We start from the raw sequence: 18,364 nt of genomic DNA, 5'->3' as shown, positions 1-18,364 counted from the left end.
ACAAAGGAGTCAGATTCTGGCTTTTCATTTGCCAGCTGAGAATTTGTCTATCTGTGGAACAATCTCAGCTGGTGAAAGACTGGCACAGCCTGCACATTCAGCCTTCTCTACCCCAGGTTAGGCGACACTTCAGGGTTGGAAAGGAAGAAGGGCCAGAGCTATACTAAACTATGTTGCTCTGATCCTCAGCTGATGTGAGTTAGAGCAACTCCTAGGTCACTCTATCTCCCACTGGAGCCAGCACAGACCAACCCTCAGAATCACCAAGCCATATGCATCTTCCTGATGGCTCCCCACTCGCCTATGCTGAGTGGAACTTGACCTCAGTAGGAAATTTGTCCTGTATAGTTTAGCTGTTGGCATACTAGTATCTGGTCCATGACATTCAGAGCACTTTGCATTCCTTGGCCATTGGAAGATTTCTCAATGCACTATAGTGTTTGAATCTTAAAACAGATTAAATAAAATTTAACATGCTCTTCTGTGTCCAGCTCTTTACTGGAAGTTCACTGCTAAAACCTCCTCTAGATAATCCAACTGGGATACTATAACTGGAAGCTGAATAATCTGTTACCCATCAATTTGGAAAAAAAAATTGAAAGTGATTTCAGGTTGCAAAAGTAAATCTATTATTGACACATATAGCAGCCCTACTAAACTAGCTTCTGCCATGCCCAAATTTGAAGAAGACCATGTGACCATACCAGGTATTACTGCTTTACTGAGGAAAAAGTAGCTCCCAGACTATTTTCTTACTGGCAGTTTTTAATGTTTACAACACACTGAGAGCTATTGTAAAACATCGCTCTGCAAAACAGCATTTAACTTTAGTCAGTATATCCAGAAACGCACACACAAAGCTACAGTTCACCAAACACACAGCCACCAAAAGGACAAGGGGGTGGGATTTGCTTTGGGGTTTTGTTTTTTTAACTCATACCAGCAACCGCGTATGTAAAGCTGATAAATAGGAGCTTTGTTCAGAAAGGATGTTTGTGGTTAGTTGAAAAATTACTGAAAGCAAAAGACACACAAATAGAAAAACAGCAGCTTCTGTTCTCTCTCTTGCTCACTCCCTCTAACCCCTGTACTGAATTTCATGGCAAGATAATCTAAATCTTGCCTTTCATCCCTCAAACACAGATACTAACATCTTTTGCACCAGTGACCTGTGTGCGGAAAGATTTGTAAAGCTTAATTTCTGGCTCACTGACACTATTTTGTGTTTGCTAAACTATCAAAATACCACAAAACTAGCCACATCTAGTAATTTAATAGAGCCTTAGTTTTTCCTCCTGCTAGAAGTTCTCAGTATATTTGGAACAGCTCTGACAATAAACATGAAATAAGAAGCAGGGCAAAAGTGTATTGATTGCTAGGGCTTCAACTCTGGGGTCCTAACAAACCACTGATTATTAAACAGAACTTCCCACTGAATTCTGCTAGGGTCTGACTTAAAAATTGATGGCACAATATGGCCCCTGGTAATAAACCTCAGCTACAAAGCCCACATTGCAGACCAAGCTAAATATTAAGAGGGGGGGAAACATGCCACCAACCAAAGAAGTGAGAAATGCAGTGCAGAGCTGTAAAGACAGTATTCCAGCTGAAATCACAGCATTCTTAGCTCCCCTGCTGAATGTGAATTCATGTTGCTCTTTGGTGAGTGCACAAGCCCGAGCTTGTCTGTTGAGATATTAAGGGAGAAAAGGGGACAGGGGAATGTGTAATGAAAACTAAAACCGTACTTTACATACAGTAAGTGCCCTTCGCTCTCCTTTAGCACTATAGACACTTGAGAGGAAGGGAAGAGAATGTGGATCGAGCCCCGAAAGAGCCACTTTTAAGTGCTTTTTTCCCCCTTGAGCATCACAGAGATTGAAGCAGAGGGGAGAGTAGATTTAGTTTCAAAGGAGCAATACATATTGTACTGTTTTCCCCTGTGTGGCTGCGAGACAGAGGGGAAGGGAGGAGAGAGTGGAAGCATGATCTGAGCCCCCAAATAAGACTTTTAAGTGCTGTTCTTCTTCAGCAACATGCGTAAAATCAGATTTTTCTTGAAGGGAAAAAAAAGTGCTCTTTTAGGGCCCAATCCTGGGAACATTTACATGCATGTTTATCTTGAAATGATCTATGGGACCGCACATGAGATAGGGAGAAGATTTGTATAGGAATAAACAGAGAAGTCATCATTTTGAATGTGAACTGTTATTTTTCAAACACTCTCATTTCTTCTAAGAGCTTTAAGTCTAATATTTCCCTTGTCTGTGATCAGTATGCCAACAAAAATGATGTGAACCAAGGTCAAATATGAAACAATACAATATGTAAGTGATTTTTTTCCTCCAGAGTATTGATTTGTTTTATTATAGCTCACGTTTGGCAAAAAAAGAAAAACACTTTATATACTAATATACACTAATGTAAGACTCCAATCCTACATGCATGTACCCATGTGCTTAACTTTATTACCGCAAGTAGTTCTACTGATTTCAATTTAAGCACATATGTAAATGTTTGCAGGATCAGGGCCTTAAAGAGCACATTGGGGTAAATCCTCAGCTGGTTTTAAATCAATGTAGCCCCAAGGTAACCCTACTTATACCAACTGAGGATCTGACCCATGTCCCATGAATTTTTTAATTCTAGATTATTTGGTGGTTGGTTTTTTGTTGTTGTTGTGTTTGGTTTTCTGAGGGGGGGATTAGTTGAAAGATAGAGTTTTGGGGAAAATATTCAAAATAATGTTCATTTCCTAGGTGGCTAAATGTTTACTTATTCAAACATCTTGGGGAAAACTTTAACGAAACATTTAGGTGTCTTCCCTTTTTTCCACTGAGAAAGGGGGCGAGGGAGAGAGAAGAAAACCCCAGAAACTAACCCAAAAACAAAACTTTTCTTTTTTGTGTTTCATCAACAACAAAAAATGCAAAAGTGATTTTTTTCACAAAAATGTCTTTTTAAAAAAAAATCTCTTTTTGGCAAAAAAAAAATCATTTAAAAAATTCCAACAAGTTCTAGTGTTTTGTGAAATTATATCTTACACCAGCCAAAGAAAGCAAAGAACTCTGCTGTAAGCTGAAACACTGACTTCTCCATGTAGCTACATGAGGATCCATTCTGTTACGTCACTGCCTTGTACTTATTCAGGACTGTCTCCCTGATTTTGCATCACCTTTTATGGTGGTGATAACTATAATACTGTCCATTAGCAACAGCGGGCATTTGTGTTGTGTATTGTGCACACTGCTTTACCCCCACAAAATAATATGAAGAGATTTTATTTTCATAATTTTCTAAAGGATATTAAAAGGAGCTTAGCTCTTCAAAAGGAGTTTATTGCACTAGATGGAACTTTGGAATCATCCCTAATATAATGTTACCCCTTTTGGCCTAAGCAGTTAGCAAATATTCAGGGCCTTGCAGGCTGTTTCCACGAGGAAGAGAAATGGATGAGATGAGTCAGGTATTTCTTTGGTGCAATTCTGTTTGTTTACAAAGAAAGTCCACAATGTCCTGTTTCCCTGAGCACATTAGGAATCAAATAACAGGAGACAGTTTCCCTGCTCGATATTTCAAGTTCCTTTTTCCAACCAACGGTCTGCCCAAAAGCTCTCCTGGTTTCTCAGGACCATGTTACAAATATTTTGGTTGTCTGTGGCCTTCTGTAGAGAGACAAGTTGGAGAGAGTGTAAAAGCAGCAAAGAATCCTGTGGCACCTTATAGACTAACAGACGTTTTGGAGCATGAGCTTTCGTGGGTGAATACCCACTTCCTCAGATGCATGTAGTGGAAATTTCCAGGGGCAGGTATATATATGCAGGCAAGCTAGAGATAATGAGGTTAGTTCAATCAGGGAGGATGAGGCTCTGTTCTAGCAGTTGAGGTGTGAAAATCAAGGAAGGAGAAACTGGTTTTGTAGTTGGCAAGCCATTCACAATCTTTGTTTAATCCTGAGCTGATGGTGTCAAATTTGCAGATGAACTGAAGCTCAGCAGTTTCTCTTTGAAGTCTGGTCCTGAGGGTAGAAATGACAGTCTGGACCTATACATTGAATGCTTCCGCCGATGTGCACAGGCAGAAATTGTGGAAAAACAACATCGCTTGCCTCATAACCTAAGTCGTGCAGAACGCAATGCCATCCACAGCCTCAGAAACCACCCTGACATTATCATAAAAGAGGCTGATAAAGGAGGTGCTGTTGTCATCATGAGCAGGTTTGACTGCCAAAATGAGGCCGCCAGACAACCCTTCAACATAAATTCTACAGGCCACTTCCCTCAGATCCCACTGAGGAATACACTAAGAAACTGCAACATCTACTCAGGACACTCCCTACACACCGGAACAAATCAACATACCCTCAGAGCCCCAACCAGGGTTATTCTATCTACTACCCAAGATCCACAAACCCGGAAATCCTGGACGCCCCATCATCTTGGGCATTGGCACTCTCACTGAAGGACTGTCTGGATATGTGGACTCTCTACTCAAACCCTATGCCACCAGCACTCCCAGCTATCTCCGTGACACAACTGATTTCCTGAGAATACTACAATGCATTGGTGACCTTCCAGAAAACACCATCCTAGCCACCATGGATGTAGAGGCTCTCTACACGAACATCCCACACACAGATGGAATACAAGCTGTCAGGAACATTATCCCTGATGATGCCACAGCACAACTGGCTGCTGAGCTCTGTGCCTTTATCCTCACACACAACTATTTCAAATTTGATGACAATATATATCTCCAGATCAGTGGCACCGCTATGGGCACCCACATGGCCCCACAATATGCCAATATTTTTATGGCCGACCTGGAACAACGCTTCCTCAGCTCTCGTCCACTCACGCCTCTTCTCTACCTACGCTACATTGATGACATCTTCATCATCTGGACCCACGGGAAGGAGACTCTGGAAAAATTCCACCATGATTTCAACAGCTTCCACCCCACTGTCAACCTCAGCCTGGACCAATCTACACGGGAGGTCCACTTCCTAGACACCAAGGTGCAAATAAGTGATGGTCACATTAAACACCACTCTATACCGAAAACCTACTGACCGCTATGCCTATCTTCATGCCTCCAGCTTCCATCCCAGGCACATTACATGATCCATTGTCTACAGCAAAGCACTGAGATACAACCGCATCTGCTCTAACCCCTCAGATAGAGACCAACACCTACAAAATCTCCACCAAACATTCTCAAAACTACCATACCCGCACGAGGAAATAAGGAAACAGATCCACAGAGCCAGACATGTACCCAGAAGCCTCCTACTGCAAGACAAACCCAAGAAAGAAACCAGCAGGACTCCACTGGCCATCACATACAGTCCCCAGCTAAAACCTCTCCAACGCATCATCATCGATCTACAACCCATCCTGGACAATGATCCCACACTTTCACAGGCCTTGGGTGGCAGGCCAGTCCTCGCCCACAGGCAACCTGCCAACCTGAAACATATTCTCACCAGTAACTGCAAACCGCACCATAGTAACTCTAGCTCAGGAACCAATCCATGCAACAAACCTTGATGCCAGCTCTGCCCACATATCTACACCAGCGATACCATCACAGGACCTAACCAGATCAGCCACACCATCACCGGTTCATTCACCTGCACGTCCACCAATGTAATATACGCCATCATACGCCAGCAATGCCCCTCTGCTATGTACATCGGCCAAACTGGACAGTTGCTATGGAAAAGGATAAACGGACACAAATCCAATATTAGGAATGGCAATGTACAAAAACTTGTAGGAGATCACTTCAACCTCCCTGGCCACACTATAGCAGACCTTAAGGTGGCCATCCTGCAGCAAAAAAACTTCGGGACCAGACTTCAAAGAGAAACTGCTGAGCTTCAGTTCATCTGCAAATTTGACACCATCAGCTCAGGATTAAACAAAGATTGCGAATGGCTTGCCAACTACAAAACCAGTTTCTCCTCCCTTGATTTTCACACCTCAACTGCTAGAACAGGGCCTCATCCTCCCTGATTGAACTAACCTCATTATCTCTAGCTTGCCGGTATATATATACCTGCCCCTGGAAATTTCCACTACATGCATCTGAGGAAGTGGGTATTCACCCACGAAAGCTCATGCTCCAAAATGTCTGTTAGTCTATAAGAAGCCACAGGATTCTTTGCTGCTTTTACAGATCTAGACTAACACGGCTACCCCTCTGAAAGTTGGAGAGAGGCAATTCTAACCACATACCTCAGCTTCTGACCAGCCTTGCACATGGCCTGTGTTTTGGGAGGTGGCTCCTATTGTCTCCCTCCAAAAGGAGCTTAACTGCTTTTTGGCCACCCTTCATTCAGGATAAATGGATTACACTTACACACACACACCACACGCACACACACACACAGAGCATAGCAACACTTAGAAGGTTCTTGGTGTTTGGCAGGAAGTCATGGATGAGAATGTGTAAATGGCATGTAAAGCATGGCACTTTAGACATGTCTAGAGCTCGTACTGTTGCTCTTTAGTAGCATCATTATCCAATGTAATGTTTCCTAATTATGATATTGATTTTTTTTCTTTCTTTTTAATGGATTCCCCTCCCAACCCACCCTAAGTAAAGACACTGGCGAATACTGCAGATGAATCACAAGGGAACCACTCAGAACTACGTATATCGTGCACAGTAAGCAGGTGTTTCATTGTGCATTTCAGTATTCCTCAATTTTTTTTGTGCTTGCAACCTCTTTTGGACTTAAAAAAAAAAACCCGTGGCCCCTGCCCTGTCCTATTAAGACTTGAAAAGATAGAGAGCTGAAGCCACCACTTGGTGCTTGGGGCTGAAGCTGCTGCCCAAATCCCAGAGGCTAAAAGCTCGAGCCTGTGAGCCCCCACACCAAACGCATCCTGCAAATCCCCTGGGGGTCACGACCCCCAGGTTGAGAAACACTGGTGTATATGCTTGCTCGTTAAGCAGGAGTGTGGGGGGGAGGGAGAACTGCCCTACTGACCAAAAGAGAGATCATTGTCTACCAATATGCTAACCCACAGCAATAATTCTCCATAATGGAGAGCAAATGCTCCTCTTATCACTCTGCCCCAGGCCACTATTTTCTACCTTACAACTCTAAGTGTTTGCCCACAAGGGAAATTATACCAATAGAAGCTAAGGTTTGAATTTAAGGCTATGCTAGGCTTAAACGGCTAGGGTGGTACAACTACAGCACTGCAGCTGTTCCACTGTAGCACTTCAGCATAGGGTATGGCTACACTTACATTTGTGCAGCGCTGGGAATTACAGCTGTGTTCGTACAGCTGTGTAGGGCCAGCACTGCAGTGTGGCCACACTGACAGCTACCAGCTCTGCCATGTGGCCACATTTACAGCATTTGCAGCACTGTTGGGAGTGGTGCATTGTGGGCAGCTATCCCACAGAGCACCTCGTCCCATTTTGGCGTTGTGGGAAGGGGACGGAAGGGTGTGGGTCTTTCCGCTTCCTGTTCCAACGCCCCGTGGTGCTTTGCTACACATTCCAAGCAGTTTGGCACCATTGTGAGTCTGCAGCACGATTTCTGTTACAAATGGAACCCGAGCTGCTGAGGACCTTGCTGATTAATGTTGCCAGCACATCACACATGGCAGTGGAGCTATTCCTTCAGCTCCAAAGTGACAGTGAGGAGTCAGACGATGATATTGATTCGCCTGACGCGCAAGACACTAAATTGCTTGTGGCAATAATGGACGTGCTCAGCACTGTGGAACGCTGCCTTTGGGCTCGGGAAACGAGCACTGAGTGGTGGGATCACATCGTCCTGCAAGCCTGGGATGACCAGCAGTGGCTGCAGAACTTTCGGATGAGAAAAGCCACTTTCATGGGAGTGTGTGCTGAGCTCGCCCCCACCCTGCGGCGCAGGGACACGAGATTGAGAGCTGACCTGCCAGTGGAGAAGCGGGTGGCTATTGCAATCTGGAAGCTGGCAACTCCAGACAGCTACCGATCGGTCACGAACCAGTTTGGAGTGGGAAAGTCGACCGTTGGAATAGTGTTGATGTAAGTCTGCACGGCCATTAATCGCACCCTGCCAAGAAGAACCGTGACTCTGGGGAATGTGCAGGACATTGTGGATGGCTTTGCACAAATGGGTTTCCCTAACTGTGGAGGGGCAATAGATGGGACGCATATTCCTATTCTGGCACCACCCCACCTGGCATCCGAGTACATTAATCGCAAGGGGTATTTCTCTGTGATTCTCCAAGCGCTTGTGGATCACCGTGGGCTTTTCACTGACATTTACTCAGGATGGCCTGGAAAGGTGCATGATGCACGCATATTTCGGAACAGTGGCCTGTTCAGGAAGCTGATGGCCGGGACTTTTTTCCCAGACCCCAAGATCACAGTAGAGGACGTCGAAATGCCCATTGTGATCCTTGGAGACCCCGCTTACCCCTTAATGCCATGGGTCATGAAACCGTATACAGGGAAGCTTGACAGGAGCAAGGACCGGTTCAACTACAGGCTCAGCCGGTGCAGAATGACTATGGAGTGTGCTTTTGGCTGTTTAAAAGCGTGCTGGAGGTGTCTCTACGGGAAGCTAGATTTGGGGGAAAGCAGCATCTCCGCTATTATATCCACGTGCTGTACCCTCCATAATATTTGTGAAGGGAAGGTTGAAAGATTCAGTGAGGAATGGACCTCCGAGGTTCGACGCCTAGAGGCTGAATTTGCACAGCCAAAGAGCAGGGCTACTAGAGAGGCCCAACAAAGGGCTTCAAGGATTAGGGATGCCTTAAGGGAGCAATCTGAGGCTGAAAGCCAACAGTAATGTTTGGTGCCTTTGCTGTGCCCATTTTTCCCTTGGGGTACAGTATTTCTCACTTTCTGCAATAATAAAAAATGTTTTAAAAGCCAGGAAATCATTTATTCAAAATACAGTACATGAAAGGGCAGGGGGATAGGGTGGTGGACTGTACATTCAGAGGTTTGAATATGTCCTGCTTGGATTGCTGTTCAATGCCTGCTGCACTTCAGGATTAATATGCTGCATCATGATAGGGGTTGAGTGCATAGGGTAAGGGTTGTAGTTATCAGGGCTGGTTGGGGTACAGTATTTCTCACTTTCTGCAATAATAAAAAATGTTTTAAAAGCCATGAAATAATTTATTCAAAATACAGTACATAAAAGGGCAGGGGGTAGGGTGGTGGACTGTACATTCAGAGGTTTGAATATGTCCTGCTTGGATTGCTGTTCAATGCCTGCTGCACTTCAGGATTAATATGCTGCATCATGATGGGGGTTGAGTGCATAGGGTAAGGGTTGTAGTTATCAGGGCTGGTAGGTGAACGTACAGGTGTTGGGGGCAGCTGGTGGTGGTAAGAACCAGGCTGCTGGAGAAAGGTGTTTTGTGCAAACACTGGGGAACAAGGGAGAGAGCTTTGGGAGGGGTGGGGGTTACCACGGTACTGATCTGCCTGCATGGCTACGAGAGACTGCATACAGTCAGTTTGGCGAGCCAGGAAGCTTATCAGCTGCTTTGTGCTTTTCTTGGTAGCCAATTCCTTTCTCCTGCTCTGTGTTTGTCTCCACTCATGCATTTTCTCTCTCCAGTCCTGCAGCCTCTTACTGTCTCTGGCATACTGACTCATAACTGCTTTGATCAAATCTTCTTTTGATTTTCTAGGATTTTTCCTCAAGTTCTGTAACCTTCGCGCAGATGGTGATAGGGCTGGATTATTCAAGGACACTTAAAAAAACATAAATAGAAACATTTAATACAGAGGCTACATTGTTTATTATCACAGTGAAGGAGTTTGTAGACTTTTTGCAGCATCATTCCCAAATACCTAACATAGCACAGAGAGGCCACGGCAGCAAAGGCATAGGCATGTCAAGCAATGGGGTGAGTGTTTCTGCCGCGACTTCACCTGGGAAGGGGAACTGCCTGAGGGCTGGGGTTTCTGTGCATTGGGGAAAGCAGAGGGCAGACAGTTGGGGACCAGCAGTGGGGAAAGCAGAGGGCAGACAGTTGGGGACCAGCAGTGGGGAAAGCAGAAGGCAGACAGTTGGGGACCAGCATTGGGGAAAGCAGAGGGCAGACAGTTGGGGACCAGCAGTGGGGAAAGCAGAGGGCAGATAGTTGGGGACCTGCACTGAACAATCATCACTACATTTTCAACAGGATTTTCTACTGCCAGATATATCACTGCTGCGTGTTACCTGGGAAGAGAGGGAGGGTCTTCTACAGCAATGTGGATTCTGCCCTGGACCCTATGCAGCTTGCCTGTGTGCAGCAATGCTCCCCCCACCCCTCGCGGCACAGGCGCAGACGAGTTAGCCTGACTGGGACAAGGACCACGGTGGCTCTCCCTATAAACTTGCGCAAGCACATTGCCCATGCTCTGGCTGCAACTTTTGAAGAGATTACCGAGGCCGATTACAGAGACGTGATAGACCAAATCAATGGGCTATTCCACATTTAGGCATGCATGCAGGCAGCCATAACCGCCACCCTCCTCTCACAAAACATTGCCATCCTAAAAATAAAATCTGCTTACCGGGAACAGGCTCTTCTGCTCCCTCTTCACCGACAAGTTCCAGCTGCTGCAACTGGCTAGCCTCCTCCTGTCTTGAGAAGAGCTCCTGGCTGCATGCCTCCTGGGACTCCGGGGTGTCTCCCTCCACCCCAGTAGCCTCACACTCGGCTTCCTCTACACCCTCCCCCACTTCTCCCTGCTATGAACTCTCCATCGTGCTCCTCGGATTGGCAGTGGGGTCACCCCCAAGTATGGCATCCAGCTCCTTGTAAAAATGGCAGGTCGTGGGGGCAGCTCCTGAGCGGCGGTTTCCCTCATGGGCTTTGCAATAGGGACTGCGCAGCTCCTTTACTTTTACCCAGCACTGCAACGCATCCCGTTCATGGCCCCTTAGCAGCAAGAACTTTGATATCTGTCCATAGGTATCATAATTTCTACGGCTGGAGCGCAGCTGTGATTGCACAGCTTCCTCACCCCAAACACTGATGAGGTCCTGCAGCTCGGAAGTGTTCCATGCTGGGGCTCGTTTGGGGCGTGGAGGCATGGTCACTGATTGATTGATTGATTGCACTCCACACCTGGCTGAGCAAACAGGAAGGGGATTTTTAAAATTTCCGTGGCATTTAAAGGGCGGGTCACCTGAGCCCAGGGCAATGGAGTGTGAAACGATGAGCAGAGTGGCTGTAAAGGTATGCTGGGATACCTCCTAATACCCTGGTGGCCAATAAAAGTGCTGTTGGTGTCCACACTTGATGACCAGTGCTGCATCACCAGCACTGGAATTGCTACACCCCAGGCAGACCAGGTGTACAGCCAGTGCTGCAACCAGAGTGAGTCGCAGCGCTGTAACCCCATCACCAGCGCTGCAACTCTCCGGTGTAGCCATGGCCATAGACGCTACAGCAATGGGAAGGGTTCTTCTGTCGTTGTAGTTTATCCACCCCCCAGAGAGGTGGTTGCTTAGTCGATGGAAGAAATCTTCCATTGACTGTTGCCTAAAGCTGTCTACACGGGGGCTTAGATCAACTTAACTACATATCTCAGAGGTGTGGATTTTTCAGTATAGCTGGAAAGCATGTCCGAGAGCCTGGTATGCTGCTGTTTTGGCTTGGTGAGCCTAGGTGGGAGAACCAATAGGATTGCAGGGTTTGGGGATTGCTCACCTAAGAATTCCCAGCTCTCTAATGCTTTTCTTGGAGGTGCCACAAGTGAGTATAGAAAAAGGTTTGAGAAGCTGAACTGAAACAGCCACAGAAATTTGACTTTAACATGGGACAGAGTATAGGGCCTTATGTGATCCTTTTACTGTCTCTGGGCCAGCTGCCCAATTGGTGCAAACTGAAGTCAGGCCATTAACTTCAATGCCAATATAGACCCCCTGAGGATCTGGCTCTGTCTGTGTACTTACATGACTGTCTTTACAGTAGTATCCAAGTACCTTCCAGGCATATAGTTAAAAAACAATAATTTTGTAGTGCAGATGTGTCCTCTGGGTTTGTGAGCAATATGTTGTATAAAGTAAGAGCACCAGTGATCATTACAGTGACTTTTCAGGATAATATACATCTGGCCTGTGCCTGAGTCTGAAGAGAAGATGCTGAAGGAGTGCTATGCAGGTTTGCAGTTCAAAAAGTAAATGCCTTAAGGAGAGAGAAAAACACAAAGTAAAGTTAACTGAAAATGCTGTTTGTCCTTCCAAGAGTCATAATTCCTCTCTTCCAATCCTCACAAATCAACACTCTCAGCTGTAGAAAGTTTAAAATTACTCTTAAAAAAAAGTTACTTGTTCAAACAATCAGTTACATGATTGCAAATATTTATTTATAGCAGCAAGTCTGGAGCTCATGTTGGAAAATCTACATGGGAGTGATAGCAAGACAAAGCTTGATTATCAGTGTATTGATGAAGAGGCTGCTGATCAATCACCTATGCAAAGCAGTAGTGCTGCTGAAACACTAGAGTATATAGTCTCTTCACTACAGCGGATTGAGAAAAAGGTCCAAGACAAAGAGAAAACAAGAATGTAATAATTTGCAGCAAGCCCTACAATCCCTGCAGTGCACACTCCAGGGCAAACAGTCTGACACCCAGCTGCATAGAAACCTGTAAAGGCTTTTATTGTTGTATGCCACCGCCAGCTTGAATGCATCTAACTTGTCTAAATATTCTTTAACCTATTCTTTCCCTATTTGGCTTATGTTCCTTCCCTCATGTTGTTAATATTAATTGTGTTAATTATCTGGTCACAAGTTACCTTTTTAATGAAGACTGAAGCAAAATAGGCATTAAACATCTTAGCCTTCTTGATGTCGTTGGTTATTTGCTCTCCTTTTTCACTAAGTAGAGGACCTACACTTTCCTTTATCTTTCTCTTGCTTCTAATATATTTAAAGAATCTCTTTGTATTGCCTTTTATGTCCCTTGCTAGGTATAACTCATTTTGTGCATTAGCCTTTCTGGTTGTGTCCCTACATGCTTGTTGCTATTCTTTGGTTCTCCTCCTTAGTAATTTGACCATATTTTCAGTTTTTGGAGGATTCAGGGTTTGGATTTTCAGGTCATTAAAGAGCTCCTGATTGAGCTTGTAGCGAGGTGGTGTGGCTCCCCTCCTCCTCAGGAAGGGTGGAGCCCCACCAGATGCTGGAAGGGGCGGGGTCACAGGGCACTAGACCCGCCCCTCAGAAGGCAACCTGGAAGTATAAAAGCCGACCAATGGCTCTCAGTTGAAGCCCAGCTGTCGTTGGGAGCAGACCTGCCAGAGGGTGCTCGTGTCTGGGAGGCTGCTGAGGCCCAGCGTCATTGCCTGGACTGGCCGGAACTCCCCCACGCCCGCTACGACGAGGAGCTGCCGGAGCTTCCCCGCGCCTACTACGAGGAGGGAAAGCTGGAGTCACCCCTTCCCTGCTGTTACCCCGAGGAACCCCTGGAGCAGGCCTGGCTGGACTTCCCAAAGGTACTGCCGGATCTACCACCCAGCCCCAGCCGGGAGGGGCCCATGCTACTGGGCTGCCCAGGGGCTGATGCCACCGGTCAGGTAGGCCCAGAGGGGGAGATTGGAAGTGGCCCAGGGGCAGCTGACCCCAGTCAGGCTGCAAGTCTACTGGAACCCATGTCAGTGTGTTGTGGTCAGGAACCCCACTGACCGTTAGCGGTGATAGCCGCTACTAGGGCCCCGGGCTGGAACGCAGTGGAGTGGGAGGGCCTGCGTTCCCCCCGCCACCCCTCCAGGGGTGGCAGACTCCCCCTCCCCTTGGCCTGAGGAGGCCACTCAGATTAGTCTGTGTTTGGTGCCCCTCCCAAACTGAGGGCTGGGCCCCTTTAAACTGTATTATTGCTCAGCCCTGAGACTAAGGACCTGAGCTCCTAACTGACTTGTATTATTGCTCAGCCCTGAGCCAAGAGAGCCTGAGCCTCTAACTGTGTGTTTGGTGCCCCGCCCGACCCAAGGGCTGGGCCCCCTTAAACTGTACCGCTGCTCGGTCCTGCACCAAAGGACCCGAGCAGCCTGAACTGTTATGTGCTCAGCCCTGAGCCAAGAGGGGCTGAGCCTCTGTGTGTTTGGTGCCCCGCACCCATGGGCTGGGACCCTCTAAACTGTGCCACGGCTCGGCCCTGCATCAAGGGGCTTGAGCGGCCCGAGCGTCGGGCAAGGAGGCCCTCAGCCCCAGGACTGAGGGCCTGAGACCCAGAGCTGACTTTCTGTTTGCTCAGCCCTGTAGCAGAAGGCCAGAGTCCCAAGCGACAGTGAAGCATTGCTTAGCCCCTGACAAAAAGGGCAGACTCGGACAGCGTGTAGCGAGGCCGGTGTGGCTCCCCTCCTCCTCAGGGAGGGTCGAGTCCCGGCCAGGCACCTTTACAGAGCTATATCGGCCTCTTATAGTTCTTTCTATTTTCCCTTTGCATCAGGATAGCTTGCTTTTGCACCTTTGGTATTCTCTCTCTGAGAAACTGCCAGCTCTCCTGAACTTCTTTTTTCCCTTAGATTTTCTTCCCATGGGACCTTACCAACCAGTTGTCTGAATTTGTTAAAGTCTGGTTTTTTTAAGTCCACAGGCTCGCCAACAGCAGAGGGCAAAGACGGCAATTGCCCAGGGGCCCAGGTGATTTAAAAGGGCCCAGGGGCCCCTGACCACCGCTGCCAGCAGCAACAGTAGCGCAGCAGGGCTAAGGCAGACTTCCTGCCCGTCCTCGCTCATCACTCCACGCTGCTCCCGGAAGCTGCACTCTGTGCTCTCTCCTGCATCCCAACCCCCTGCCCCAGCCTGGTGAAAATGAGTGAGGTTGGGAAGAGTGAGCAACAGAGGGAGGGGGGATGGAGTGAGCAGGGGAGGCTTGGAGAAGGGGTGGGATGGGGCAGGGCCTCAGGAAAGGGGCGGGGCAGGGGACACGGCAAAGGTCTTTGGGTTTGTGTGATTAGTTGGCAACCCTACCAGGTGGGCATGTGGAAGCCCTGGCTGTGCTAAAAGAGCACACCCCACAGTGCAGCCAGCAGCTTGCTGGGCACCAACCAGCGCAGGCGCAGCACCGCCCAAATGTCAGGTGGACCATGTCCGCATGAGCGCAGCTTGTGTGTGCACGGGGGCCCATTGATTGTTCTGCCCTGGGGCCTGGAATTGCTGTCGGCAGGCCTGGAAGTCCAATCTCCTTATTCTGCTACTCTCATTCCTTCCTTCTTTCCCTTAGAATCATGAAATCTATCATTTCATGATCACCTTCAGCTTCACAACCAATTCCTCCCTGTTGGTCAGAATCAAGTCTCAGATTGCTGGCCCTTGGTTACTTCCTCTATCTTCTGAAACAAAAAGTTGTTCCCCACACATTCCAAGAACTAAGTGGACATTTTGTGTTTTGCCATATTACTTTTCCAACAGATGGTTGGGTAGTTCAATTTCCCTTTACTACCAGGTCTTGTGGTTTTGGATATTTCTTTTTGTTCTAGAAATGCCTCATCCATTTCCTCCCTCTGAGATGAAAAGAGTGGGATAGGATTGATTGTGTAGGTACAAGAGCCTAGCTATGAAGGCTGAAGTCAGATCCTGTGAGATTCATTTAATTACTTATGTGTCAGGGTTTGGTGACGAGGGAGGGAAGGTACATAAAGCAGTAAGGAGTTTTTAGTCTCCTATGAAGGTTACTCCTTTAGTGGTTAGTGGTCTAAACACTATGGACAGAAATATTGTCTCTCTGTAGACATTTCATATCTAGGAATTGTTGGCTCAGCACTTCAGCATCCAAATAGTAAAAACATTTTGTTCCATGAGCCTACTGTGTGAATTTTCCTGACAAAAACCTCAAAACTGAATCTCTGTCCTGACCTGTGTGGTTGTTAAAGAGGCTATGATGTATTTTGTAAAATTAGGGATTTAGCAACGAATACAAATTTCCACTCCACCCCAGCAGCTACTGGCCTTCAGTGGTGCACCGTACAGATGATTTGTAAAGTGTTTCAGGTTGGAAGAATCTATGTAAATGAAAGCATTATTACAGCATGTTCTTGAGTGAACAGTGATATATCTGCTTTGCAGGAATCTATCCTATGAAACTGAGGTAGCTTAATGATCGTGAAAGGTAATGGCTGCTGCTCAGTCAGGAGAATAGTAGCATTTTACTTCTACTAATTGGTTAAGTGGTGTTCAAACAAGCGTGAAGTAAATGTGAAATTCTACACTATGGTCTTTAGAATATTGATGTTACCAAATAAGGAAGTAGGGGTGGCAGATCCTCAGCTGAGATAAATTGTCATAACTCCCTTGTGAATTCAGCTGATGAACTGTCCTGAGGTGTTCATTGTCTGGGGTACTTGATGAGTGGCTTATGAGTTTGGGAGGCTTTAGATAAGGTCAGAAACAAGTCAAATAATTCCAGGTCATGAGATTTACAAGCTCCATGGGCAATTTGTTTGTTTCTTTAAAAACAAAGCAAACATTAACTACAAGAAAATTGGGCCTTAACCCTAACACTTTATATTTTCATTGCTTTTGCGGAGAAAAAGATATTTCTTTTTAATTTTTACCCAAGCTCCCTTAGATGATAGAGCTCATTAGGGAAGAGATTTATCAAGGAGTTTGAGAGCAGAGGACTTACAGTACCCATAAACTTTAAAGAGAGCCTTGTAAATATCACATTTAAAGCTCTTTACACATGTTTCAGAAAGAGCTGAAAGAGTGAGGATTTCTGGGTTTTCTGCCCTGTGTCACAGACATAATGTTACATGTCTCACACTCGGGGACAGACTGAAAGATCTGCCAGCTCTGCTGGGAAGTCAGAAACAAAATATGTGGCTTCTGCATTAAGGGGAAACCTGCAGAAATATTGAACTATGTCAGGACTCGTTCAGATGAGCAATCTTAATTATCTTCAGACATAATGGGCCAAATTCCACTCTAATTTACCCTGGTGAAACTCCATTGGGCCTGATTTTGCTTTCAGTTACACCAGTGTAAATCTGGAGTAGCTCCATATGTTTGTATTATAATAGGACCTAGAAGCACTGTTCAAGATCAAGGCATCATTCTGCTAGGTTCTGTATAAACACAGGGTAAGACAAGGTCCTGCCCTTAGGAGTTTACAGCCAAACATTAATACCCAGACCACATAAGACTACTAAAGATTAATGAAAAATAAGCTACATACATGCACACGAAATTAAATGGATCCTATTGAACTAAACTATACTCAAAACCAGACTAAGACTCTGAAGATTATATCTAATACATCACATTCTCTATTGTATTTCACTTCTTAACAGCATGCTTTTCCTCTTTTAGGAACTTTTACACTCCCAGAGTGATGTAAAGGGTCCTCCACATAACTGTGAATCTATTCCATTCTGTCTTTTTCCTACCATTCAGTCAAAATGTATGACACTTTTACTTCAGAGATATCAGGTATAAAGTATTTCCCAAGTGATTCATATAAATATTCCTTTGGACCAGGCCCTATATGTCAGTCAATAATGGAAAAGACCCGCAAAGAACAAGGTATGTGTAAGAGCGTAACCAACATGAATTTAATACATTTTATTTTACCTAGTCTAAAGAATCCTATAAACTTCTCGAACCTTACAATTCTGTTATATACATGATCGTGTGAAGTCCCCATCAGTACGGTGTAAGTTTTTAGAGAAAAGGAGATTTCTGCTTTCTGAAAATTGAGTATTTACAGGAGTTTTGTGGGATTAACCTAAACAGGAATCTTTTAAAGTTTTGAGCAGCTTCCTGGCAAATACAGGATTAAGTCCAAACAGAAACTGATGTGCAACATATAGCCAGATTCCCTATACATGATGTGTGTAGGAACATGAAAGCCTACACAGCTGACTGTAACTAGCTTCAGGTAAAGCCAAGGCAGGTTCATCAATACATCATTAAGAGGCAGATCAAAGATCATAAAATTGTGTTTTTGTTTTGTTTTTTCCATAGGAATTTAAAGTCTTTAAAAAAAAATTAGCGTAAAATGTCCCTTCCTTGCTGGGATAAAAGGTTCCCCCCTCAGTATTATGGCTGACACAGTGAACCTTTCCTTTACCTTGTCGATTTTGACATAATAAATATCATTATCTTTCTTTACTTTCTGATCAGAATTTTCATAAGAAGCTCTATTTTTAAAGAGGGTAAGTGAAAAGAACTCTCCTTGTGATCGAGATCATAATCCTTGGTGTCAAATACAGCAATGCGAATTTGCTTTGCTTTTCCCCCATCTCCATTTTCTTCTGTTTCTCATGTCCTGAGTATGTATTGAGGTATTACAATCATCAGGAGTGTTTTGGATTCCATTACAACGAAACCATGAATTATAGATCATTGATGCATGCTTTTATTTAGTCTCAACCAGTGGAAAATAAAAG

Source organism: Gopherus evgoodei, chromosome 1, assembly GCF_007399415.2.
Source record: "Gopherus evgoodei ecotype Sinaloan lineage chromosome 1, rGopEvg1_v1.p, whole genome shotgun sequence".
NCBI classification, from domain to species: domain Eukaryota; kingdom Metazoa; phylum Chordata; order Testudines; family Testudinidae; genus Gopherus; species Gopherus evgoodei.
This window is presented reverse-complemented; position numbering follows the sequence as displayed.